The sequence below is a fragment of the Salvelinus alpinus genome, chromosome 27 (genome assembly GCF_045679555.1).
Source record: "Salvelinus alpinus chromosome 27, SLU_Salpinus.1, whole genome shotgun sequence".
Classification (NCBI taxonomy): Eukaryota; Metazoa; Chordata; class Actinopteri; order Salmoniformes; family Salmonidae; genus Salvelinus; species Salvelinus alpinus.
Genome location: NC_092112.1, coordinates 16,508,107 through 16,533,880, shown reverse-complemented (window position 1 = coordinate 16,533,880; position 25,774 = coordinate 16,508,107). Strand labels below are relative to the sequence as shown.

Genomic DNA, 25,774 nt, shown 5'->3' with positions numbered 1-25,774 from the left:
TTAAAACGCTGATGCTGTTGAGTGTTATGTTCTTGCTAAAACGTTGATGCTGTTTAGTGTAACGTTCTTGTTAAAACGTTGATGCTGTTGAGTGTTATGTTCTTGCTAAAACGTTGATGCTGTTGAGTGTTACGTTCTTGTTAAAACGTTGATGCTGTTGAGTGTTATGTTCTTGTTAAAACGTTGATGCTGTTGAGTGTAACGTTCTTGTTAAAACGTTGATGCTGTTGAGTGTTACGTTCTTGCTAAAACGTTGATGCTGTTGAGTGTAACGTTCTTGTTAAAACGTTGATGCTGTTGAGTGTTACGTTCTTGCTAAAACGTTGATGCTGTTGAGTGTAACGTTCTTGTTAAAACGTTGATGCTGTTGAGTGTTACGTTCTTGCTAAAACGTTGATGCTGTTGAGTGTTACGTTCTTGTTAAAACGTTGATGCTGTTGAGTGTTATGTTCTTGTTAAAATGTTGATGCTGTTGAGTGTTACGTTCTTGTTAAAACGTTGATGCTGTTGAGCGTTACGTTCTTGTTAAAACGTTGATGCTGTTGAGTGTTACGTTCTTGCTTAAACGTTGATGCTGTTGAGTGTTATGTTCTTGTTAAAACGTTGATGCTGTTGAGTGTTACGTTCTTGTTAAAACGTTGATGCTGTTGAGTGTAACGTTCTTGTTAAAACGTTGATGCTGTTGAGTGTAACGTTCTTGTTAAAACGTTTATGCTGTTGAGCGTTACGTTCTTGTTAAAACGTTTATGCTGTTGAGCGTTACGTTCTTGTTAAAATGTTGATGCTGTTGAGTGTAACGTTCTTGTTAAAACGTTGATGCTGTTGAGCGTTACGTTCTTGTTAAAACGTTGATGCTGTTGAGTGTTACGTTCTTGTTAAAACGTTGATGCTGTTGAGTGTTATGTTCTTGCTAAAACGTTGATGCTGTTGAGTGTTACGTTCTTGTTAAAACGTTGATGCTGTTGAGTGTTACATTCTTGCTAAAACGTTGATGCTGTTGAGTGTTATGTTCTTGTTAAAACGTTGATGCTGTTGAGCGTTACGTTCTTGTTAAAACGTTGATGCTGTTGAGTGTTATGTTCTTGCTAAAACGTTGATGCTGTTGAGTGTTACGTTCTTGTTAAAACGTTGATGCTGTTGAGTGTTACGTTCTTGTTAAAACGTTGATGCTGTTGAGTGTTACATTCTTGTTAAAACGTTGATGCTGTTGAGTGTTATGTTCTTGCTAAAACGTTGATGCTGTTGAGTGTTATGTTCTTGCTAAAACGTTGATGCTGTTGAGTGTTATGTTCTTGCTAAAACGTTGATGCTGTTGAGTGTAACGTTCTTGTTAAAACGTTGATGCTGTTGAGTGTTATGTTCTTGCTAAAACGTTGATGCTGTTGAGTGTTACGTTCTTGCTAAAACGTTGATGCTGTTGAGTGTTACGTTCTTGCTAAAACGTTGATGCTGTTGAGTGTTACGTTCTTGCTTAAAACGTTGATGCTGTTGAGTGTTACGTTCTTGCTAAAACGTTGATGCTGTTGAGTGTTACGTTCTTGCTAAAACGTTGATGCTGTTGAGTGTTACGTTCTTGCTAAAACGTTGATGCTGTTGAGTGTTACGTTCTTGCTAAAACGTTGATGCTGTTGAGTGTTACGTTCTTGTTAAAACGTTGATGCTGTTGAGTGTTACGTTCTTGCTAAAACGTTGATGCTGTTGAGTGTTACGTTCTTGTTAAAACGTTGATGCTGTTGAGTGTTACGTTCTTGCTAAAACGTTGATGCTGTTGAGTGTAACGTTCTTGTTAAAACGTTGATGCTGTTGAGTGTTACGTTCTTGTTAAAACGTTGATGCTGTTGAGTGTTACATTCTTGCTAAAACGTTGATGCTGTTGAGTGTTACATTCTTGCTAAAACGTTGATGCTGTTGAGTGTTACGTTCTTGTTAAAACGTTGATGCTGTTGAGTGTTACATTCTTGCTAAAACGTTGATGCTGTTGAGTGTTACATTCTTGCTAAAACGTTGATGCTGTTGAGTGTTACATTCTTGCTAAAACGTTGATGCTGTTGAGTGTTACGTTCTTGTTAAAACGTTGATGCTGTTGAGTGTTACATTCTTGTTAAAACGTTGATGCTGTTGAGTGTTACATTCTTGTTAAAACGTTGATGCTGTTGAGTGTTACATTCTTGTTAAAACGTTGATGCTGTTGAGTGTTACGTTCTTGTTAAAACGTTGATGCTGTTGAGTGTTACGTTCTTGTTAAAACGTTGATGCTGTTGAGTGTTACGTTCTTGTTAAAACGTTGATGCTGTTGAGTGTTACATTCTTGTTAAAACGTTGATGCTGTTGAGTGTTACATTCTTGTTAAAACGTTGATGCTGTTGAGTGTTACATTCTTGTTAAAACGTTGATGCTGTTGAGTGTTACGTTCTTGTTAAAACGTTGATGCTGTTGAGTGTTACGTTCTTGTTAAAACGTTGATGCTGTTGAGTGTTACGTTCTTGTTAAAACGTTGATGCTGTTGAGTGTTACGTTCTTGTTAAAACGTTGATGCTGTTGAGTGTTACATTCTTGTTAAAACGTTGATGCTGTTGAGTGTTACGTTCTTGTTAAAACGTTGATGCTGTTGAGTGTTACGTTCTTGTTAAAACGTTGATGCTGTTGAGTGTTACGTTCTTGTTAAAACGTTGATGCTGTTGAGTGTTACGTTCTTGTTAAAACGTTGATGCTGTTGAGTGTTACGTTCTTGTTAAAACGTTGATGCTGTTGAGTGTTACGTTCTTGTTAAAACGTTGATGCTGTTGAGTGTTACGTTCTTGTTAAAACGTTGATGCTGTTGAGTGTTACGTTCTTGTTAAAACGTTGATGCTGTTGAGTGTTACGTTCTTGTTAAAACGTTGATGCTGTTGAGTGTTACGTTCTTGTTAAAACGTTGATGCTGTTGAGTGTTACGTTCTTGTTAAAACGTTGATGCTGTTGAGTGTTACGTTCTTGTTAAAACGTTGATGCTGTTGAGTGTTACGTTCTTGTTAAAACGTTGATCCTGTTGAGTGTTACGTTCTTGTTAAAACGTTGATGCTGTTGAGTGTTACATTCTTGTTAAAACGTTGATGCTGTTGTGTTACATTCTTGTTAAAACGTTGATGCTGTTGAGTGTTACATTCTTGTTAAAACGTTGATGCTGTTGAGTGTTACGTTCTTGTTAAAACGTTGATGCTGTTGAGTGTTACGTTCTTGTTAAAACGTTGATGCTGTTGAGTGTTATGTTCTTGTTAAAACGTTGATGCTGTTGAGTGTTACGTTCTTGTTAAAACGTTGATGCTGTTGAGTGTTACGTTCTTGTTAAAACGTTGATGCTGTTGAGTGTTACGTTCTTGCTAAAACGTTGATGCTGTTGAGTGTTACGTTCTTGTTAAAATGTTGATGCTGTTGAGTGTTACGTTCTTGTTAAAACGTTGATGCTGTTGAGTGTTACGTTCTTGTTAAAACGTTGATGCTGTTGAGTGTTACGTTCTTGTTAAAACGTTGATCCTGTTGAGTGTTACGTTCTTGTTAAAACGTTGATGCTGTTGAGTGTTACGTTCTTGCTAAAACGTTGATGCTGTTGAGTGTAACGTTCTTGTTAAAACGTTGATGCTGTTGAGTGTTACATTCTTGTTAAAACGTTGATGCTGTTGAGTGTTACGTTCTTGCTAAAACGTTGATGCTGTTGAGTGTTACGTTCTTGTTAAAACGTTGATGCTGTTGAGTGTTACGTTCTTGCTAAAACGTTGATGCTGTTGAGTGTTACGTTCTTGTTAAAACGTTGATGCTGTTGAGTGTTACGTTCTTGCTAAAACGTTGATGCTGTTGAGTGTTACGTTCTTGTTAAAACGTTGATCCTGTTGAGTGTTACGTTCTTGTTAAAACGTTGATGCTGTTGAGTGTTACGTTCTTGTTAAAACGTTGATGCTGTTGAGTGTTACGTTCTTGCTAAAACGTTGATGCTGTTGAGTGTTACGTTCTTGCTAAAACGTTGATGCTGTTGAGTGTTACGTTCTTGTTAAAACGTTGATGCTGTTGAGTGTTACGTTCTTGCTAAAACGTTGATGCTGTTGAGTGTTACGTTCTTGTTAAAACGTTGATGCTGTTGAGTGTTACGTTCTTGCTAAAACGTTGATGCTGTTGAGTGTTACGTTCTTGTTAAAACGTTGATGCTGTTGAGTGTTACGTTCTTGTTAAAACGTTGATGCTGTTGAGTGTTACGTTCTTGTTAAAACGTTGATCCTGTTGAGTGTTACGTTCTTGTTAAAACGTTGATGCTGTTGAGTGTTACGTTCTTGTTAAAACGTTGATGCTGTTGAGTGTTACGTTCTTGTTAAAACGTTGATGCTGTTGAGTGTTACGTTCTTGTTAAAACGTTGATGCTGTTGAGTGTTACGTTCTTGTTAAAACGTTGATGCTGTTGAGTGTTACGTTCTTGTTAAAACGTTGATGCTGTTGAGTGTTACGTTCTTGTTAAAACGTTGATGCTGTTGAGTGTTACGTTCTTGTTAAAACGTTGATCCTGTTGAGTGTTACGTTCTTGTTAAAACGTTGATCCTGTTGAGTGTTACGTTCTTGTTAAAACGTTGATGCTGTTGAGTGTTACATTCTTGTTAAAACGTTGATGCTGTTGTGTTACATTCTTGTTAAAACGTTGATGCTGTTGAGTGTTACATTCTTGTTAAAACGTTGATGCTGTTGAGTGTTACGTTCTTGTTAAAACGTTGATGCTGTTGAGTGTTACGTTCTTGTTAAAACGTTGATGCTGTTGAGTGTTATGTTCTTGTTAAAACGTTGATGCTGTTGAGTGTTACGTTCTTGTTAAAACGTTGATGCTGTTGAGTGTTACGTTCTTGTTAAAACGTTGATGCTGTTGAGTGTTACGTTCTTGCTAAAACGTTGATGCTGTTGAGTGTTACGTTCTTGTTAAAACGTTGATGCTGTTGAGTGTTACGTTCTTGTTAAAACGTTGATGCTGTTGAGTGTTACGTTCTTGTTAAAACGTTGATGCTGTTGAGTGTTACGTTCTTGCTAAAACGTTGATCCTGTTGAGTGTTACATTCTTGTTAAAACGTTGATGCTGTTGAGTGTTACGTTCTTGTTAAAACGTTGATCCTGTTGAGTGTTACGTTCTTGTTAAAACGTTGATGCTGTTGAGTGTTACGTTCTTGCTAAAACGTTGATGCTGTTGAGTGTAACGTTCTTGTTAAAACGTTGATGCTGTTGAGTGTTACGTTCTTGCTAAAACGTTGATGCTGTTGAGTGTTACGTTCTTGTTAAAACGTTGATGCTGTTGAGTGTTACGTTCTTGCTAAAACGTTGATGCTGTTGAGTGTTACGTTCTTGTTAAAACGTTGATCCTGTTGAGTGTTACGTTCTTGTTAAAACGTTGATGCTGTTGAGTGTTACGTTCTTGTTAAAACGTTGATGCTGTTGAGTGTTACGTTCTTGCTAAAACGTTGATGCTGTTGAGTGTTACGTTCTTGTTAAAACGTTGATGCTGTTGAGTGTTACGTTCTTGCTAAAACGTTGATGCTGTTGAGTGTTACGTTCTTGTTAAAACGTTGATGCTGTTGAGTGTTACGTTCTTGTTAAAACGTTGATGCTGTTGAGTGTTACGTTCTTGTTAAAACGTTGATGCTGTTGAGTGTTACGTTCTTGTTAAAACGTTGATGCTGTTGAGTGTTACGTTCTTGTTAAAACGTTGATGCTGTTGAGTGTTACGTTCTTGTTAAAACGTTGATGCTGTTGAGTGTTACGTTCTTGCTAAAACGTTGATGCTGTTGAGTGTTACGTTCTTGTTAAAACGTTGATGCTGTTGAGTGTTACGTTCTTGTTAAAACGTTGATGCTGTTGAGTGTTACGTTCTTGTTAAAACGTCGATCCTGTTGAGTGTTACGTTCTTGTTAAAACGTTGATGCTGTTGAGTGTTACGTTCTTGTTAAAACGTTGATGCTGTTGAGTGTTACGTTCTTGTTAAAACGTTGATGCTGTTGAGTGTTACGTTCTTGTTAAAACGTTGATGCTGTTGAGTGTTACGTTCTTGTTAAAACGTTGATGCTGTTGAGTGTTACGTTCTTGTTAAAACGTTGATGCTGTTGAGTGTTACGTTCTTGTTAAAACGTTGATGCTGTTGAGTGTTACGTTCTTGTTAAAACGTTGATCCTGTTGAGTGTTACGTTCTTGTTAAAACGTTGATGCTGTTGAGTGTTACATTCTTGTTAAAACGTTGATGCTGTTGTGTTACATTCTTGTTAAAACGTTGATGCTGTTGAGTGTTACATTCTTGTTAAAACGTTGATGCTGTTGAGTGTTACGTTCTTGTTAAAACGTTGATGCTGTTGAGTGTTACGTTCTTGTTAAAACGTTGATGCTGTTGAGTGTTATGTTCTTGTTAAAACGTTGATGCTGTTGAGTGTTACGTTCTTGTTAAAACGTTGATGCTGTTGAGTGTTACGTTCTTGTTAAAACGTTGATGCTGTTGAGTGTTACGTTCTTGCTAAAACGTTGATGCTGTTGAGTGTTACGTTCTTGTTAAAACGTTGATGCTGTTGAGTGTTACGTTCTTGTTAAAACGTTGATGCTGTTGAGTGTTACGTTCTTGTTAAAACGTTGATGCTGTTGAGTGTTACGTTCTTGTTAAAACGTTGATCCTGTTGAGTGTTACGTTCTTGTTAAAACGTTGATGCTGTTGAGTGTTACATTCTTGTTAAAACGTTGATGCTGTTGTGTTACATTCTTGTTAAAACGTTGATGCTGTTGAGTGTTACATTCTTGTTAAAACGTTGATGCTGTTGAGTGTTACGTTCTTGTTAAAACGTTGATGCTGTTGAGTGTTACGTTCTTGTTAAAACGTTGATGCTGTTGAGTGTTATGTTCTTGTTAAAACGTTGATGCTGTTGAGTGTTACGTTCTTGTTAAAACGTTGATGCTGTTGAGTGTTACGTTCTTGTTAAAACGTTGATGCTGTTGAGTGTTACGTTCTTGCTAAAACGTTGATGCTGTTGAGTGTTACGTTCTTGTTAAAACGTTGATGCTGTTGAGTGTTACGTTCTTGTTAAAACGTTGATGCTGTTGAGTGTTACGTTCTTGTTAAAACGTTGATGCTGTTGAGTGTTACGTTCTTGTTAAAACGTTGATCCTGTTGAGTGTTACATTCTTGTTAAAACGTTGATGCTGTTGAGTGTTACGTTCTTGCTAAAACGTTGATGCTGTTGAGTGTAACGTTCTTGTTAAAACGTTGATGCTGTTGAGTGTTACATTCTTGTTAAAACGTTGATGCTGTTGAGTGTTACGTTCTTGCTAAAACGTTGATGCTGTTGAGTGTTACGTTCTTGTTAAAACGTTGATGCTGTTGAGTGTTACGTTCTTGCTAAAACGTTGATGCTGTTGAGTGTTACGTTCTTGTTAAAACGTTGATGCTGTTGAGTGTTACGTTCTTGCTAAAACGTTGATGCTGTTGAGTGTTACGTTCTTGTTAAAACGTTGATCCTGTTGAGTGTTACGTTCTTGTTAAAACGTTGATGCTGTTGAGTGTTACGTTCTTGTTAAAACGTTGATGCTGTTGAGTGTTACGTTCTTGCTAAAACGTTGATGCTGTTGAGTGTTACGTTCTTGCTAAAACGTTGATGCTGTTGAGTGTTACGTTCTTGTTAAAACGTTGATGCTGTTGAGTGTTACGTTCTTGCTAAAACGTTGATGCTGTTGAGTGTTACGTTCTTGTTAAAACGTTGATGCTGTTGAGTGTTACGTTCTTGCTAAAACGTTGATGCTGTTGAGTGTTACGTTCTTGTTAAAACGTTGATGCTGTTGAGTGTTACGTTCTTGTTAAAACGTTGATGCTGTTGAGTGTTACGTTCTTGTTAAAACGTTGATCCTGTTGAGTGTTACGTTCGTGTTAAAACGTTGATGCTGTTGAGTGTTACGTTCTTGTTAAAACGTTGATGCTGTTGAGTGTTACGTTCTTGTTAAAACGTTGATGCTGTTGAGTGTTACGTTCTTGTTAAAACGTTGATGCTGTTGAGTGTTACGTTCTTGTTAAAACGTTGATGCTGTTGAGTGTTACGTTCTTGTTAAAACGTTGATCCTGTTGAGTGTTACGTTCTTGTTAAAACGTTGATCCTGTTGAGTGTTACGTTCTTGTTAAAACGTTGATGCTGTTGAGTGTTACATTCTTGTTAAAACGTTGATGCTGTTGTGTTACATTCTTGTTAAAACGTTGATGCTGTTGAGTGTTACATTCTTGTTAAAACGTTGATCCTGTTGAGTGTTACGTTCTTGTTAAAACGTTGATGCTGTTGAGTGTTACATTCTTGTTAAAACGTTGATGCTGTTGTGTTACATTCTTGTTAAAACGTTGATGCTGTTGAGTGTTACATTCTTGTTAAAACGTTGATGCTGTTGAGTGTTACGTTCTTGTTAAAACGTTGATGCTGTTGAGTGTTACGTTCTTGTTAAAACGTTGATGCTGTTGAGTGTTACGTTCTTGTTAAAACGTTGATGCTGTTGAGTGTTACGTTCTTGTTAAAACGTTGATGCTGTTGAGTGTTACGTTCTTGTTAAAACGTTGATGCTGTTGAGTGTTACGTTCTTGCTAAAACGTTGATGCTGTTGAGTGTTACGTTCTTGTTAAAACGTTGATGCTGTTGAGTGTTACGTTCTTGCTAAAACGTTGATGCTGTTGAGTGTTACGTTCTTGCTAAAACGTTGATGCTGTTGAGTGTTACATTCTTGCTAAAACGTTGATGCTGTTGAGTGTTACGTTCTTGTTAAAACGTTGATGCTGTTGAGTGTTACGTTCTTGCTAAAACGTTGATGCTGTTGAGTGTTACGTTCTTGCTAAAACGTTGATGCTGTTGAGTGTTACGTTCTTGCTAAAACGTTGATGCTGTTGAGTGTTACGTTCTTGTTAAAACGTTGATGCTGTTGAGTGTTACGTTCTTGTTAAAACGTTGATGCTGTTGAGTGTTACGTTCTTGTTAAAACGTTGATCCTGTTGAGTGTTACATTCTTGTTAAAACGTTGATGCTGTTGAGTGTTACGTTCTTGCTAAAACGTTGATGCTGTTGAGTGTAACGTTCTTGTTAAAACGTTGATGCTGTTGAGTGTTACATTCTTGTTAAAACGTTGATGCTGTTGAGTGTTACGTTCTTGCTAAAACGTTGATGCTGTTGAGTGTTACGTTCTTGTTAAAACGTTGATGCTGTTGAGTGTTACGTTCTTGCTAAAACGTTGATGCTGTTGAGTGTTACGTTCTTGTTAAAACGTTGATGCTGTTGAGTGTTACGTTCTTGCTAAAACGTTGATGCTGTTGAGTGTTACGTTCTTGTTAAAACGTTGATCCTGTTGAGTGTTACGTTCTTGTTAAAACGTTGATGCTGTTGAGTGTTACGTTCTTGTTAAAACGTTGATGCTGTTGAGTGTTACGTTCTTGCTAAAACGTTGATGCTGTTGAGTGTTACGTTCTTGCTAAAACGTTGATGCTGTTGAGTGTTACGTTCTTGTTAAAACGTTGATGCTGTTGAGTGTTACGTTCTTGCTAAAACGTTGATGCTGTTGAGTGTTACGTTCTTGTTAAAACGTTGATGCTGTTGAGTGTTACGTTCTTGCTAAAACGTTGATGCTGTTGAGTGTTACGTTCTTGCTAAAACGTTGATGCTGTTGAGTGTTACGTTCTTGTTAAAACGTTGATGCTGTTGAGTGTTACGTTCTTGTTAAAACGTTGATGCTGTTGAGTGTTACGTTCTTGTTAAAACGTTGATCCTGTTGAGTGTTACGTTCGTGTTAAAACGTTGATGCTGTTGAGTGTTACGTTCTTGTTAAAACGTTGATGCTGTTGAGTGTTACGTTCTTGTTAAAACGTTGATGCTGTTGAGTGTTACGTTCTTGTTAAAACGTTGATGCTGTTGAGTGTTACGTTCTTGTTAAAACGTTGATGCTGTTGAGTGTTACGTTCTTGTTAAAACGTTGATGCTGTTGAGTGTTACGTTCTTGTTAAAACGTTGATGCTGTTGAGTGTTACGTTCTTGTTAAAACGTTGATCCTGTTGAGTGTTACGTTCTTGTTAAAACGTTGATCCTGTTGAGTGTTACGTTCTTGTTAAAACGTTGATGCTGTTGAGTGTTACATTCTTGTTAAAACGTTGATGCTGTTGTGTTACATTCTTGTTAAAACGTTGATGCTGTTGAGTGTTACATTCTTGTTAAAACGTTGATGCTGTTGAGTGTTACGTTCTTGTTAAAACGTTGATGCTGTTGAGTGTTACGTTCTTGTTAAAACGTTGATGCTGTTGAGTGTTATGTTCTTGTTAAAACGTTGATGCTGTTGAGTGTTACGTTCTTGTTAAAACGTTGATGCTGTTGAGTGTTACGTTCTTGTTAAAACGTTGATGCTGTTGAGTGTTACGTTCTTGCTAAAACGTTGATGCTGTTGAGTGTTACGTTCTTGTTAAAACGTTGATGCTGTTGAGTGTTACGTTCTTGTTAAAATGTTGATGCTGTTGAGTGTTACGTTCTTGTTAAAACGTTGATGCTGTTGAGTGTTACGTTCTTGCTAAAACGTTGATCCTGTTGAGTGTTACATTCTTGTTAAAACGTTGATGCTGTTGAGTGTTACGTTCTTGTTAAAACGTTGATCCTGTTGAGTGTTACATTCTTGTTAAAACGTTGATGCTGTTGAGTGTTACGTTCTTGCTAAAACGTTGATGCTGTTGAGTGTAACGTTCTTGTTAAAACGTTGATGCTGTTGAGTGTTACGTTCTTGCTAAAACGTTGATGCTGTTGAGTGTTACGTTCTTGTTAAAACGTTGATGCTGTTGAGTGTTACGTTCTTGCTAAAACGTTGATGCTGTTGAGTGTTACGTTCTTGTTAAAACGTTGATCCTGTTGAGTGTTACGTTCTTGTTAAAACGTTGATGCTGTTGAGTGTTACGTTCTTGTTAAAACGTTGATGCTGTTGAGTGTTACGTTCTTGCTAAAACGTTGATGCTGTTGAGTGTTACGTTCTTGTTAAAACGTTGATGCTGTTGAGTGTTACGTTCTTGCTAAAACGTTGATGCTGTTGAGTGTTACATTCTTGTTAAAACGTTGATGCTGTTGAGTGTTACGTTCTTGTTAAAACGTTGATGCTGTTGAGTGTTACGTTCTTGTTAAAACGTTGATGCTGTTGAGTGTTATGTTCTTGTTAAAACGTTGATGCTGTTGAGTGTTACGTTCTTGTTAAAACGTTGATGCTGTTGAGTGTTACGTTCTTGTTAAAACGTTGATGCTGTTGAGTGTTACGTTCTTGCTAAAACGATGATGCTGTTGAGTGTTACGTTCTTGTTAAAACGTTGATGCTGTTGAGTGTTACGTTCTTGTTAAAACGTTGATGCTGTTGAGTGTTACGTTCTTGTTAAAACGTTGATCCTGTTGAGTGTTACGTTCTTGTTAAAACGTTGATGCTGTTGAGTGTTACGTTCTTGTTAAAACGTTGATGCTGTTGAGTGTTACGTTCTTGTTAAAACGTTGATGCTGTTGAGTGTTACGTTCTTGTTAAAACGTTGATGCTGTTGAGTGTTACGTTCTTGTTAAAACGTTGATGCTGTTGAGTGTTACGTTCTTGTTAAAACGTTGATGCTGTTGAGTGTTACGTTCTTGTTAAAACGTTGATGCTGTTGAGTGTTACGTTCTTGTTAAAACGTTGATCCTGTTGAGTGTTACGTTCTTGTTAAAACGTTGATGCTGTTGAGTGTTACATTCTTGTTAAAACGTTGATGCTGTTGTGTTACATTCTTGTTAAAACGTTGATGCTGTTGAGTGTTACATTCTTGTTAAAACGTTGATGCTGTTGAGTGTTACGTTCTTGTTAAAACGTTGATGCTGTTGAGTGTTACGTTCTTGTTAAAACGTTGATGCTGTTGAGTGTTATGTTCTTGTTAAAACGTTGATGCTGTTGAGTGTTACGTTCTTGTTAAAACGTTGATGCTGTTGAGTGTTACGTTCTTGTTAAAACGTTGATGCTGTTGAGTGTTACGTTCTTGCTAAAACGTTGATGCTGTTGAGTGTTACGTTCTTGTTAAAATGTTGATGCTGTTGAGTGTTACGTTCTTGTTAAAACGTTGATGCTGTTGAGTGTTACGTTCTTGCTAAAACGTTGATCCTGTTGAGTGTTACATTCTTGTTAAAACGTTGATGCTGTTGAGTGTTACGTTCTTGTTAAAACGTTGATCCTGTTGAGTGTTACATTCTTGTTAAAACGTTGATGCTGTTGAGTGTTACGTTCTTGCTAAAACGTTGATGCTGTTGAGTGTAACGTTCTTGTTAAAACGTTGATGCTGTTGAGTGTTACATTCTTGTTAAAACGTTGATGCTGTTGAGTGTTACGTTCTTGCTAAAACGTTGATGCTGTTGAGTGTTACGTTCTTGTTAAAACGTTGATGCTGTTGAGTGTTACGTTCTTGCTAAAACGTTGATGCTGTTGAGTGTTACGTTCTTGTTAAAACGTTGATGCTGTTGAGTGTTACGTTCTTGCTAAAACGTTGATGCTGTTGAGTGTTACGTTCTTGTTAAAACGTTGATCCTGTTGAGTGTTACGTTCTTGTTAAAACGTTGATGCTGTTGAGTGTTACGTTCTTGTTAAAACGTTGATGCTGTTGAGTGTTACGTTCTTGCTAAAACGTTGATGCTGTTGAGTGTTACGTTCTTGTTAAAACGTTGATGCTGTTGAGTGTTACGTTCTTGCTAAAACGTTGATGCTGTTGAGTGTTACATTCTTGTTAAAACGTTGATGCTGTTGAGTGTTACGTTCTTGTTAAAACGTTGATGCTGTTGAGTGTTACGTTCTTGTTAAAACGTTGATGCTGTTGAGTGTTACGTTCTTGTTAAAACGTTGATGCTGTTGAGTGTTACGTTCTTGTTAAAACGTTGATGCTGTTGAGTGTTACGTTCTTGTTAAAACGTTGATGCTGTTGAGTGTTACGTTCTTGCTAAAACGTTGATGCTGTTGAGTGTTACGTTCTTGTTAAAATGTTGATGCTGTTGAGTGTTATGTTCTTGTTAAAACGTTGATGCTGTTGAGTGTTACGTTCTTGCTAAAACGTTGATCCTGTTGAGTGTTACATTCTTGTTAAAACGTTGATGCTGTTGAGTGTTACGTTCTTGTTAAAACGTTGATCCTGTTGAGTGTTACATTCTTGTTAAAACGTTGATGCTGTTGAGTGTTACGTTCTTGCTAAAACGTTGATGCTGTTGAGTGTTACGTTCTTGCTAAAACGTTGATGCTGTTGAGTGTAACGTTCTTGTTAAAACGTTGATGCTGTTGAGTGTTACATTCTTGTTAAAACGTTGATGCTGTTGAGTGTTACGTTCTTGCTAAAACGTTGATGCTGTTGAGTGTTACGTTCTTGTTAAAACGTTGATGCTGTTGAGTGTTACGTTCTTGCTAAAACGTTGATGCTGTTGAGTGTTACGTTCTTGTTAAAACGTTGATGCTGTTGAGTGTTACGTTCTTGCTAAAACGTTGATGCTGTTGAGTGTTACGTTCTTGTTAAAACGTTGATCCTGTTGAGTGTTACGTTCTTGTTAAAACGTTGATGCTGTTGAGTGTTACGTTCTTGTTAAAACGTTGATGCTGTTGAGTGTTACGTTCTTGCTAAAACGTTGATGCTGTTGAGTGTTACGTTCTTGCTAAAACGTTGATGCTGTTGAGTGTTACGTTCTTGTTAAAACGTTGATGCTGTTGAGTGTTACGTTCTTGCTAAAACGTTGATGCTGTTGAGTGTTACGTTCTTGTTAAAACGTTGATGCTGTTGAGTGTTACGTTCTTGTTAAAACGTTGATGCTGTTGAGTGTTACGTTCTTGTTAAAACGTTGATCCTGTTGAGTGTTACGTTCTTGTTAAAACGTTGATCCTGTTGAGTGTTACGTTCTTGTTAAAACGTTGATGCTGTTGAGTGTTACATTCTTGTTAAAACGTTGATGCTGTTGTGTTACATTCTTGTTAAAACGTTGATGCTGTTGAGTGTTACATTCTTGTTAAAACGTTGATGCTGTTGAGTGTTACGTTCTTGTTAAAACGTTGATGCTGTTGAGTGTTACGTTCTTGTTAAAACGTTGATGCTGTTGAGTGTTATGTTCTTGTTAAAACGTTGATGCTGTTGAGTGTTACGTTCTTGTTAAAACGTTGATGCTGTTGAGTGTTACGTTCTTGTTAAAACGTTGATGCTGTTGAGTGTTACGTTCTTGCTAAAACGTTGATGCTGTTGAGTGTTACGTTCTTGTTAAAATGTTGATGCTGTTGAGTGTTATGTTCTTGTTAAAACGTTGATGCTGTTGAGTGTTACGTTCTTGCTAAAACGTTGATCCTGTTGAGTGTTACATTCTTGTTAAAACGTTGATGCTGTTGAGTGTTACGTTCTTGTTAAAACGTTGATCCTGTTGAGTGTTACATTCTTGTTAAAACGTTGATGCTGTTGAGTGTTACATTCTTGTTAAAACGTTGATGCTGTTGAGTGTTACGTTCTTGCTAAAACGTTGATGCTGTTGAGTGTAACGTTCTTGTTAAAACGTTGATGCTGTTGAGTGTTACATTCTTGTTAAAACGTTGATGCTGTTGAGTGTTACGTTCTTGCTAAAACGTTGATGCTGTTGAGTGTTACGTTCTTGTTAAAACGTTGATGCTGTTGAGTGTTACGTTCTTGCTAAAACGTTGATGCTGTTGAGTGTTACGTTCTTGTTAAAACGTTGATGCTGTTGAGTGTTACGTTCTTGCTAAAACGTTGATGCTGTTGAGTGTTACGTTCTTGTTAAAACGTTGATCCTGTTGAGTGTTACGTTCTTGTTAAAACGTTGATGCTGTTGAGTGTTACGTTCTTGTTAAAACGTTGATGCTGTTGAGTGTTACGTTCTTGCTAAAACGTTGATGCTGTTGAGTGTTACGTTCTTGTTAAAACGTTGATGCTGTTGAGTGTTACGTTCTTGCTAAAACGTTGATGCTGTTGAGTGTTACGTTCTTGTTAAAACGTTGATGCTGTTGAGTGTTACGTTCTTGCTAAAACGTTGATGCTGTTGAGTGTTACGTTCTTGTTAAAACGTTGATGCTGTTGAGTGTTACGTTCTTGTTAAAACGTTGATGCTGTTGAGTGTTACGTTCTTGTTAAAACGTTGATCCTGTTGAGTGTTACGTTCTTGTTAAAACGTTGATCCTGTTGAGTGTTACGTTCTTGTTAAAACGTTGATGCTGTTGAGTGTTACGTTCTTGTTAAAACGTTGATGCTGTTGCTAAAATGTAAGCTAAGGGGACACTGATTTTCTCAGAAACAACTGACAAAACCAGTGTGTGTCAGTGCCACCTGCACCTATCCTCCACATACAGACACACTGCATACACTCTACACACACTACACACACACACACACACACACACACTCTCTACACACACACACTCTACACACTCTACACACATTACAACTGCTGCTACCAGACTCTTATTATGATTGATAAATACTGCACAATTTAATCACTTCACCAATCCCCTCATCCCCAAACGTGTGTAAATACAGTACTATAAATTGGGCCTTCCCTTATTATACGGATGTTAAAATGTTTATTCTGTTCTGAGACATTTACTTTATGTTCCTATTATTATTTATTATTGTTGTTGCATTGTCCAGAAGGAACCTGCAAGTAAGCATTTCATTGGACGGTGTATGCCATATGTATCTTGTGTACACTAGTAATATTAACTTGAAATTTGATAGAAGTAGTAGTGGACAGTGAGAGGATATCAGAACAGACAGTACTAGTTGATAGTGAGGGGATATCAGAACAGAGACAGTACTAGTTGATAGTGAGGGGATATCAGAACAGACAGTACTAGTTGATAGTGAGGGGATATCAGAACAGACAGTACTAGTTGATAGTGAGGGGATATCAGAACAGACAGTACTAGTTGATAGTGAGGGAATATCAGAACAGAGACAGTACTAGTTGATAGTGAGGGGATATCAGAACAGACAGTACTAGTTGATAGTGAGGGGATATCAGAACAGACAGTACTAGTTGATAGTGAGGGGATATCAGAACAGACAGTACTAGTTGATAGTGAGGGGATATCAGAACAGACAGTACTAGTGGCTAGTGAGGGGATATCAGAACAGACAGTAATAGTGGCTAGTGAGGGGATATCAGAACAGAAGAGGATTCTTCTACCTATCATACTCACATACAGCTCAACAGCCAACAGAGACCTGTGGTCAGTCATTTACTGTGTGTCATACCCTCCTGATCGTCTCCGTTCAGATGTGTGTGTGTATGCGCGTGTGTGTGTGTGTGTGTGTGTGTGTGTGTGTGTGTGTGTGTGTGTGTGTGTGTGTGTGTGTGTGTGTGTGTGTGTGTGTGTGTGTGTGTGTGTGTGTGTGTGTGTGTGTGTGTGTGTGAAATGGTATCCAAGACAGACAGGAGGATGCAGGGGGAAGCAGGCCCAGTGGACCCAGTGCTGTTTAGCTGGCCTGCAGATAAGGCACACACACACACACACACACTACACACCTGAGCCAAAATAAACATCTCCCCTGCAGTTTCACAGTATGCTGATGACAGTGTGGAGTTGGGGGATGGGCCTGTATGTATGCATGCTTGCCGTGTACGTTGGAACAATATGTGCCTCTGTATTAGCATATTTCCATGTGTGTGTGTGTGTGTGTTCGTGTTCTCTTACATGTGTAACTCACATCAACATCCTTAACTCACATTCACATACATTCATATCTCACATCCACTAATAACTCACATCAACATCCATCCATAACTCACATCAACATCCATCCATAACTCACATCAACATCCATCCATAACCCATAACTCACATCAACATCCATCCATAACTCACATCAACATCCATCCATAACTCACATCCACCCATAACTCACATCCACCCATAACTCACATCCACCCATAACTCACATCAACATCCATCCATAACTCACATCAACATCCATCCATAACTCACATCAACATCCATCCATAACCCATAACTCACATCAACATCCATCCATAACTCACATCAACATCCATCCATAACTCACATCAACATCCATCCATAACTCATATCAACATCCATCCATAACTCATATCAACATCCATCCATAACCCATAACTCACATCCACCCATAACTCACATCCACCCATAACTCACATCCACCCATAACTCACATCAACATCCATCCATAACTCACATCAACATCCACCGATAACTCACATCAACATTCATCCATATCCTATACCTCACATCCACCCATAACTCCCATCCACATCCATCCATAACCCATAACTCACATCCACCCATAACTCACATCAACATCCATCCATAACTCACATCAACATCCACTGATAACTCCCATCAACATCCATCCATAACCCATAACTCACATCAACATCCATCCATAACTCACATCAACATCCATCCATAACCCATAACTCACATCAACATCCACCGATAACTCACATCAACATCCATCCATAACTCACATCCACATTCATCAATAACTCACATCAACATTCATCGATAACTCACGTCAACATCCATCCATAACTCACATCAACATCCATCCATAACTCACATCAACATCCATCCATAACTCCCATCCACATCCACCCATAACTCCCATCAACATCCATCCATAACTCACATCAACATCCATCCATAACCCATAACTCACATCAACATCCATCCATAACTCACATCAACATCCATCCATAACTCACATCAACATCCATCCATAACTCACATCAACATCCATCCATAACCCATTACTCACATCCACCCATAACTCACATCAACATCCATCCATAACTCACATCAACATCCATCCATAACACATCCACATTCATTGATAACTCACATCCACCCATAACTCACATCAATATCCATCCATAACTCACATCCACATTCATTGATAACTCACATCCACATCCACCCATAACTCCCATCAACATCCACCCATAACTCCCATCATCATCCACCCATAACTCACATCAACATCCATCCATAACTCACATCAACATCCATCCATAACACATCCACATTCATCGATAACTCACATCCACCCATAACTCACATCAATATCCATCCATAACACATCCATCGATAACTCACATCCACATCTACCCATAACTCACATCAACATCCATCCATAACTCACATCCACATCCCACCCATAACTCCCAACAACATCCATCCATAACTCACATCCACATTCATCGATAACTCACATCCACATCTACCCATAACTCACATCAACATCCATCCATAGCTCACATCAACATCCATCCATAACTCATATACACATCCATCCATAACCCATAACTCACATCAACATCCACCGATAACTCACATCAACATCCATTCATAACCCATAACTCACATCAACATCCATCCATAACTCACATCCACATCCATCCATAACTAATAACACACAGGCCTCCTACTCTGGCACTCAGGTAATAAAGCCCCACTGACTTATCAAGATAAAGTCTCTCTCTTTAAACTTCCCAACTTCCCATAGACGCCCCCTCACTGCGCACTGGTGTAATAGATGGCCCCGAACGGCCCTCTGAACAACATAAGAAGTATTTGAACAAGTTGAGGTTAGTGGTAGGTTTGGTAGGATAGTGGAGGTTAGCGGTAGGTTCCAACAGGAGATAAAAGGTAAAGGAATGCCTAATAAACGTTGGTGATTGGCAACAGGAAATGGGTAAATTGCAGCACTTAGCTGGCTGAGACAAGATCAGACAGAGGAGAGAAGGGTAGTGGGGGGGCCTTGGGTGAGGACTGAGTGGGGAACTGGAGAAAGGAGCAGCCTCCAGGCTGGAGATTAGCACCAGAGACTAAGGCTGGAGGTTAGCACCAGAGACTAAGGCTGGAGGTTAGCACCAGAGACTAAGGCTGGAGGTTAGCACTAGAGACTAAGGCTGGAGGTTAGCACCAGAGACTAAGGCTGGAGATTAGCACCAGAGACTAAGGCTGGAGGTTAGCACCAGAGACTAAGGCTGGAGGTTAGCACCAGAGACTAAGGCTGGAGGTTAGCACCAGAGACTAAGGCTGGAGGTTAGCACCAGAGACTAAGGCTGGAGGTTAGCACCAGAGACTAAGGCTGGAGGTTAGCACCAGAGACTAAGGCCTCCAGGTTGGAGGCTAGCACCAGAGACTAAAACCTCCAGGCTGGAGGTTAGCGCCAGAGACTAAGGCCTCCAGGCTGGAGGTTAGCACCAGAGACTAAGGCCTCTAGGCTGGAGTTTAACACTAGAGACTAAGGCCTACAGGCTGGAGGTTAGCGCCAGAGACTAAGAACTCCAGGCTGGAGGTTAGCGCCAGAGACTAAGAACTCCAGGTTGGAGGTTAGCACCAGAGACTAAGGCCTCCAGGTTGGAGGTTAGCACCAGAGACTAAGGCTGAAGGTTAGCGCCAGAGACTAAGAACTCCAGGTTGGAGGTTAGCGCCAGAGACTAAGAACTCCAGGTTGGAGGTTAGCACCAGAGACTAAGGCTGGAGGTTAGCACCAGAGACTAAGAACTGCAGGTTGGAGGTTAGCACCAGAGACTAAGAACTCCAGGTTGGAGGTTAGCACCAGAGACTAAGAACTCCAGGTTGGAGGTTAGCACCAGAGACTAAGGCCTCCAGGTTGGAGGTTAGCGCCAGAGACTAAGAACTCCAGGTTGGAGGTTAGCGCCAGAGACTAAGAACTCCAGGTTGGAGGTTAGCACCAGAGACTAAGGCTGAAGGTTAGCGCCAGAGACTAAGAACTCCAGGTTGGAGGTTAGCGCCAGAGACTAAGAACTCCAGGTTGGAGGTTAGCACCAGAGACTAAGAACTGCAGGTTGGAGGTTAGCACCAGAGACTAAGGCTGGAGGTTAGCACCAGAGACTAAGAACTCCAGTTTGGAGTTTAGCACCAGAGACTAAAGCCTCCAGGTTGGAGGTTAGCACCAGAGACTAAGGCTGGAAGTTAGCACCAGAGACTAAGACCTACAGGCTCAGGACTGGAGAATATGGACCCAGGGAACTAGATGAGGTGGTTATACTGGTGTAAGGTATATGCTAGAAGAAAGGGGGTTGCTACATAGAACCAAAAAGGGTCACCTTGTGTGAAGGGGAGATCTGGGACAGGAAGTGAGTGTGTGTGTGTGGGTGTGTGATCTGTGGGGAGACTGATGACTCATTCCAGGCCATTTACGGCTTTGTTATTGCTAAGGAGTGAGTCTATCCCCTCGGGAGTGATCAGGACTATTTTCTAAGTAAGAAAACATAAAACATTTTTAATCTTTAATATGTCTTCTCTTGAGATTAAAGGCACAGTGCAGTCAAATGTTCACAGTACATAATGAGGTTGAAATAATATTGTGAAATTGTGAAAATGATGATGCCCTTTTAGTGTAAAAGCTGTTTGGTGGGATGTAGTTTTGGCCTACCTGGTGACATCACCAGGCAGTAAATTAGTTAATAGACCAACAGAAAGAGTTCCAAACCTCTCTGCCAATAAAAGCTAGTTTTCAGTTTTCCCCTCCCAACTCAGACCACTCCCAGACAGTCCTAGCAGAATTTTTGCTTGATAAATTGCTCTATGCTAAGAAGCTATTTTTGTTTCTTTTTGACCATTTCATTGGCAACAACCACAGTAAAGTACTTCAATTTTACCAAGAAGTCTTATTAAGTCTTATTTATAGATTTACTGCTAACGTCATATGGAATTGTTTTAAGATGGTCACACCAAAGATAATTTAGCTATTTGATATTGAATTTTAGGGCCCCATTAGGTATCAAAAAAATTAATAAAGCAATTATTTGATGAAACATTACATTTTGTCTTACTGCTATTAGCCCATAGAAACGCAGTGAATACCAGATTCATACAGATTCATACAAAAACAGATAGTCTCCAAAACATTTGAAAGTTTCTGTCCTATTTCAGAGCGATACAGTATAAGAAAATAATAATAATTGTTTACCCATATTTTATAGATTTGTTTGGCACTAAACTGCTTCCATATACACTAAATGTACAAAACATTAGGAACACCTTCCTAATACTGAATTGCACCCCATTTTGCCCTCAGAACAGCCTCAATTCGTTGGGGCATGGACTCTACAAGGTGTCGAAAGCGCTCCACAAGAATACTGGCCCATGTTGACTCCAATGCTTGCCCACAGTTGTGTCAAGTTGGCTCAATGTCCTTTGGGTGGTGGATCATTCTTGATACACACGGGAAACTGTTGAGCGTGAAAAACTCAGCAGCGTTGCAGTTCTTGACACACTCAAACCGGTGAGCCTGGCACCTACTACCATGCCTCATTCAAAAGGTACTTAAATATTTTGTCTTGCCCAGTCACCCTCCGAATGGAACGAATACACAATCCATGTCTCAATAGTCTCAAGGCTTAAAAATCCTTCTTTAACCTGTCTCTTCCCCTTCATCTACACTGACTGAAGTGGATTTAACAAGTGACATCAATACGGGATCATAACATTCACCTGGAGTCACCTGGTCAGTCTATCATGTATTAATTAATTTCTTTGTCTGGTACAGTGAATTTGGAAAGTATTCAGACCCCTTGACTTTTTCCACATTTTGTTACATTACAGCCATATTCTAAAATGGATAAAATAGTTTTTCCCCCTCAAAAATCTACACACAAAGCAAAGCAAAAACAGGTTTTTAGAAATGTTTGCAAGAAATGTTTGGAGAGTCGCTGCACAGCTATTTTCAGGTCTCTCCAGAGATGTTAGATTGGGATCAAGTCTAGGATCTGGCTGGGCTATTCAAGGACATTCAGAGACTTGTCCCGAAGCCACATCTGCGATGTCTTGGCTGGGTGCTTAAGGTTGTTGTCCTGTTGGAAGGTGAACCTTCAACCCAGTCTGAGGTCCTGAGCACTCTGGAGCAGGTTTTCATCAAGAATCTCTAGGCATTTTGATCTGTTCATCTTTCCCTCGATCCTGACTAGTCTCCCAGTCCCTGCCACTGAAAAACATCCCCACAGCATGATGCTGCCACCACCATGCTTAATGGTAGGGAGGGTGCCAGGTTTTCTCCAGACATGACGCTTGGCAATCAGGCCATCTTGGTTTCATCAGTCCAGAGAATCTCATTTTAGAGTGGCCTTTTATTGTCCCCAGCACAAGGTGCACCTGTGTAATGGCCATGCTGTTTAATCAGCTTCTTGATATGCCACACTTGGCAGGTGGATGGATTATCTTGGCAAAGAACAAAATGCTCACTAACAGGGATGTAAACAAATTTGTGCACAAAATTTTAGAGAAATAACACTTTACATGTTGCGTTTATATTTTGTTTAGTGTAACTTCCGACATTTGGTAGGCCATTTGTTTGTCAACTAGAGTTAAATACATGCAGCTTCTCTTCTGTCATAGCCTAACTTGTTGCCCCAGAAGAATAATTACAGTAGTACTCACCAGAATAATGTCTTACATCGATAGAATGAATGCATTAGTAATACAGTTAACACCGGTAAAGTTGTCTGTTTCGTTTAGGGACCGGGGGAAAACGCAATAACTTCAAAACAGTGGAAAGATTGGTCCTGTGCAAAATGTCCAAATGACATCAGTTTGACGGGTTTTAAGGAAATAACAAGCTTAGAGAAGGAAGAAAACAAGTCTTCAGTTGGTCATCACTATGTGGTTGAAATACTGTCTGCTTGCATAACAGTGTCAAAGATAACACATTACACACACTGTTACGTCCGTCGTCGGAAGGAGACCAAGGTGCAGCGTGGTAGGCGTACATATTACTTTTATTTTCAAAGATACCAAAAAACAACAAAATGCAAAACGAACGTAAAGCTCTATGCAGCGCAGAAAGCAACTACACACAAAACAAGATCCCACAACTGAAGGTGGGAAAAAGGACTGCCTAAGTGTGATCCCCAATCAAAGACAACGATAAACAGCTGCCTCTGATTGGGAACCAACAAAGAAATAGATAAACTAGAATGCCCACCCAAATCACACCCTGACCTAACCAAATAGAGAAATAAACAGGCTCTCTAAGGTCAGGGCGTGACACACACATTCGATGCTGAAAGAAAGAAATCATATTTCTCCACTCCTGTTCCCGAAGCAAAATGAACATTTGTTATATAATTTTACTGCAAGAAATGCATAATTCTGCAGGAGTTAATATGATATTATTCTATATGTTAGAGGTATAGACCTACAGTTAATATTATATTATATGTTAGAGGTTATCGACCTACAGTTAATATTATTCTATATGTTAGAGATTATAGACCTACAGTCAGTGTCCATCTTTCAGTTACTGTTCCATTTAACCCATATGAACTTCAATGAGGAATATTGTGTTTATTCATGGATACAGGGATACTCGTGAGCGGGATATCAAAGGTGCATGTAAACAGTTTATCCTGAATATGACCATAAGCGGGATATAAGCGATTATCTGGTATACTGTGCTCATGTAAACGTGGTTACTGTCTGGCAAGCCTCTGCCGAGTCCCCAGCAACCGGAAGTTCTGATTTTCAGGGAAAATTAAAAGAGATGTGATGCGACTTCCGCATTTGATGGTGAACAACGCGACCTTCCATCTTAACTCCTCCTCCATATTTACTGGATTGATTGAACATGGCAGAAGAGAACCTCCCCCAACAGTTATTTTCTTCTCGTGAAGACCAGTACGTAGTGGATCTAGTTTCCGACATTTCTTTTACGTCTGCTAGTTTAGGTTAGGCAAGCCCAGACATCCTAGGAAAGGAAACCTAGGAAATCCTATGGTGTACTTCTCCCACTGTGATACCATAGACAACCACACTGCATGATTTATGAATGGCAAAGGGATATTTGAGATTGACTTTATTCAGTCAGTTTGACACCTTTTATGAACAATTCAACACTTGCTGTTCAGTTGTCAATCAAAGCTCAGTAAATAGCCTATGTGCCACAACTCCAGGCACCTATTCTGTCAATAGATCGCGAGAAGGTGCTTATCGTTCAATCCCGGCAGGAGAGGGCTCGACGTACTAGCGAACTGAAAATGTTAAATGAAAAGTAGACTAGTTAATATGAAGTGGAAAAAGTAGTCGGCTGAAAATGAGTCTGTAACCTGCTCAGACGACGACAGTCGCTAATGGAAAACACTGCATTCTACTACAGATAGAAGGATTTCTCCTTGCCAAAAGTCTCCCCTGCACTACACACCCTGCCTCAACACACACACACACACACACACACACACACAAACACACTCCTTCTCTCCATCCATTTCCCTACATTACGCCTACTCCATTCTTTCTTTTCCTTCCATTTTTCCCCCACCATATCTAAGCACACACTACATCTCTGGAGCTGGTCAGGAGCACACTCTGGAGCTGGTCAGGAGCACACACTACATCTCTGGAGCTGGTCAGGAGCACACACTACATCTCTGGAGCTGGTCAGGAGCACACACTACATCTCTGGAGCTGGTCAGGAGCACACTCTAGAGCTGGTCAGGAGCACACACTATATCTCTGGAGCTGGTCAGGAGCACACTCTGGAGCTGGTCAGGAGCACACACTACATCTCTGGAGCACACTCTGGAGCTGGTCAGGAGCACACACTACATCTCTGGATCTGGTCAGGAGCACACACTACATCTCTGGAGCTGGTCAGGAGCACACACTACATGTCTGGAGCTGGTCAGGAGCACACACTACATCTCTGGAGCTGGTCAGGTGCACACACAACATCTCTGGATATCAACGTAGAGACGAGGAGGGTCAGACAGAGATTAAAAAGACTCTCAAATCTCAGTTCTACTGTTTTTCTATTGATAGATATTGGACAGTTCTTGTTCTGATAGATACTGGACAGTTCTTGTTCTGATAGATACTGGACAGTTCTTGTTCTGATAGATACTGGACAGTTCTTGTTCTGATAGATACTGGACAACTCTTGTAGAGCATTCAAACAGGGTTCGGGACAGAGGTTGATCAGCATTAGGGGGTTGTGTGTGAGTGTGTTGTGTGTCGCTGCTGACATGTTCGGTCTGAGAGGCTCCAGACCCTGGCATTGATGGATCAATCCCTGGATCAGCAGGCATCTGGACAACGTGTGTGTGTGTGTGTGTGTGTGTGTGTGTGTGTGTGTGTGTGTGTGTGTGTGTGTGTGTGTCCATTAGTTTATGAATGTGTGTGTTAACGAATTATATTGTGCCAGCTCAGGATTAGCCTGGGGGTGTGGTGGCTGGATAGACGGAGACGAAACCCGTCTCTCTTCCGTCGAGACAGAGAGCAGAAACTAAACTGTCAAGCACCACTCCTACAAACACCAGACAGTCATCAGACATACATGATAAATATAGAGAGAGAGACGGACAGAGACAGACAGACGGACAGAGACAGACAGACGGACAGAGATAAAAGACCGGGAAAAAACTTGGGCCACATACGTAATTGTATGAAAAGGCAGCCATCCACATAAGCCCCCCATCGACATAGATGAACACACACACACACACACACACACACACACACACACACACACACACACACACACACACACACACACACACACACACACACACACTCTACACACTGCAGTCTCTTATTAAGATTGCTAAAAACTGCACAATTTAAACACTTCACCAATCCCCTCTTCCCCAAACATGTGTAAATACAGTACTATAAATTGGGCCTTCCTGTATTATACGGATGTTAAAATGTTTATTCTGTTCTACTGAGACATTTACTTTATGTTCCTATTATTTTTTATTGTTGTTGT

At 39.8% G+C, this 25,774-nt stretch overlaps 1 protein-coding gene across 1 annotated transcript in view; it reads right to left on the bottom strand.

Annotated features, from left to right (window-relative positions):
• The window catches only part of LOC139556035 (protein eva-1 homolog A-like), a 167,842-nt gene that overhangs the window by 69,837 nt on the left and 72,231 nt on the right, over positions 1–25,774 (bottom strand). The gene's annotated exons all lie outside the window — the stretch shown is intronic.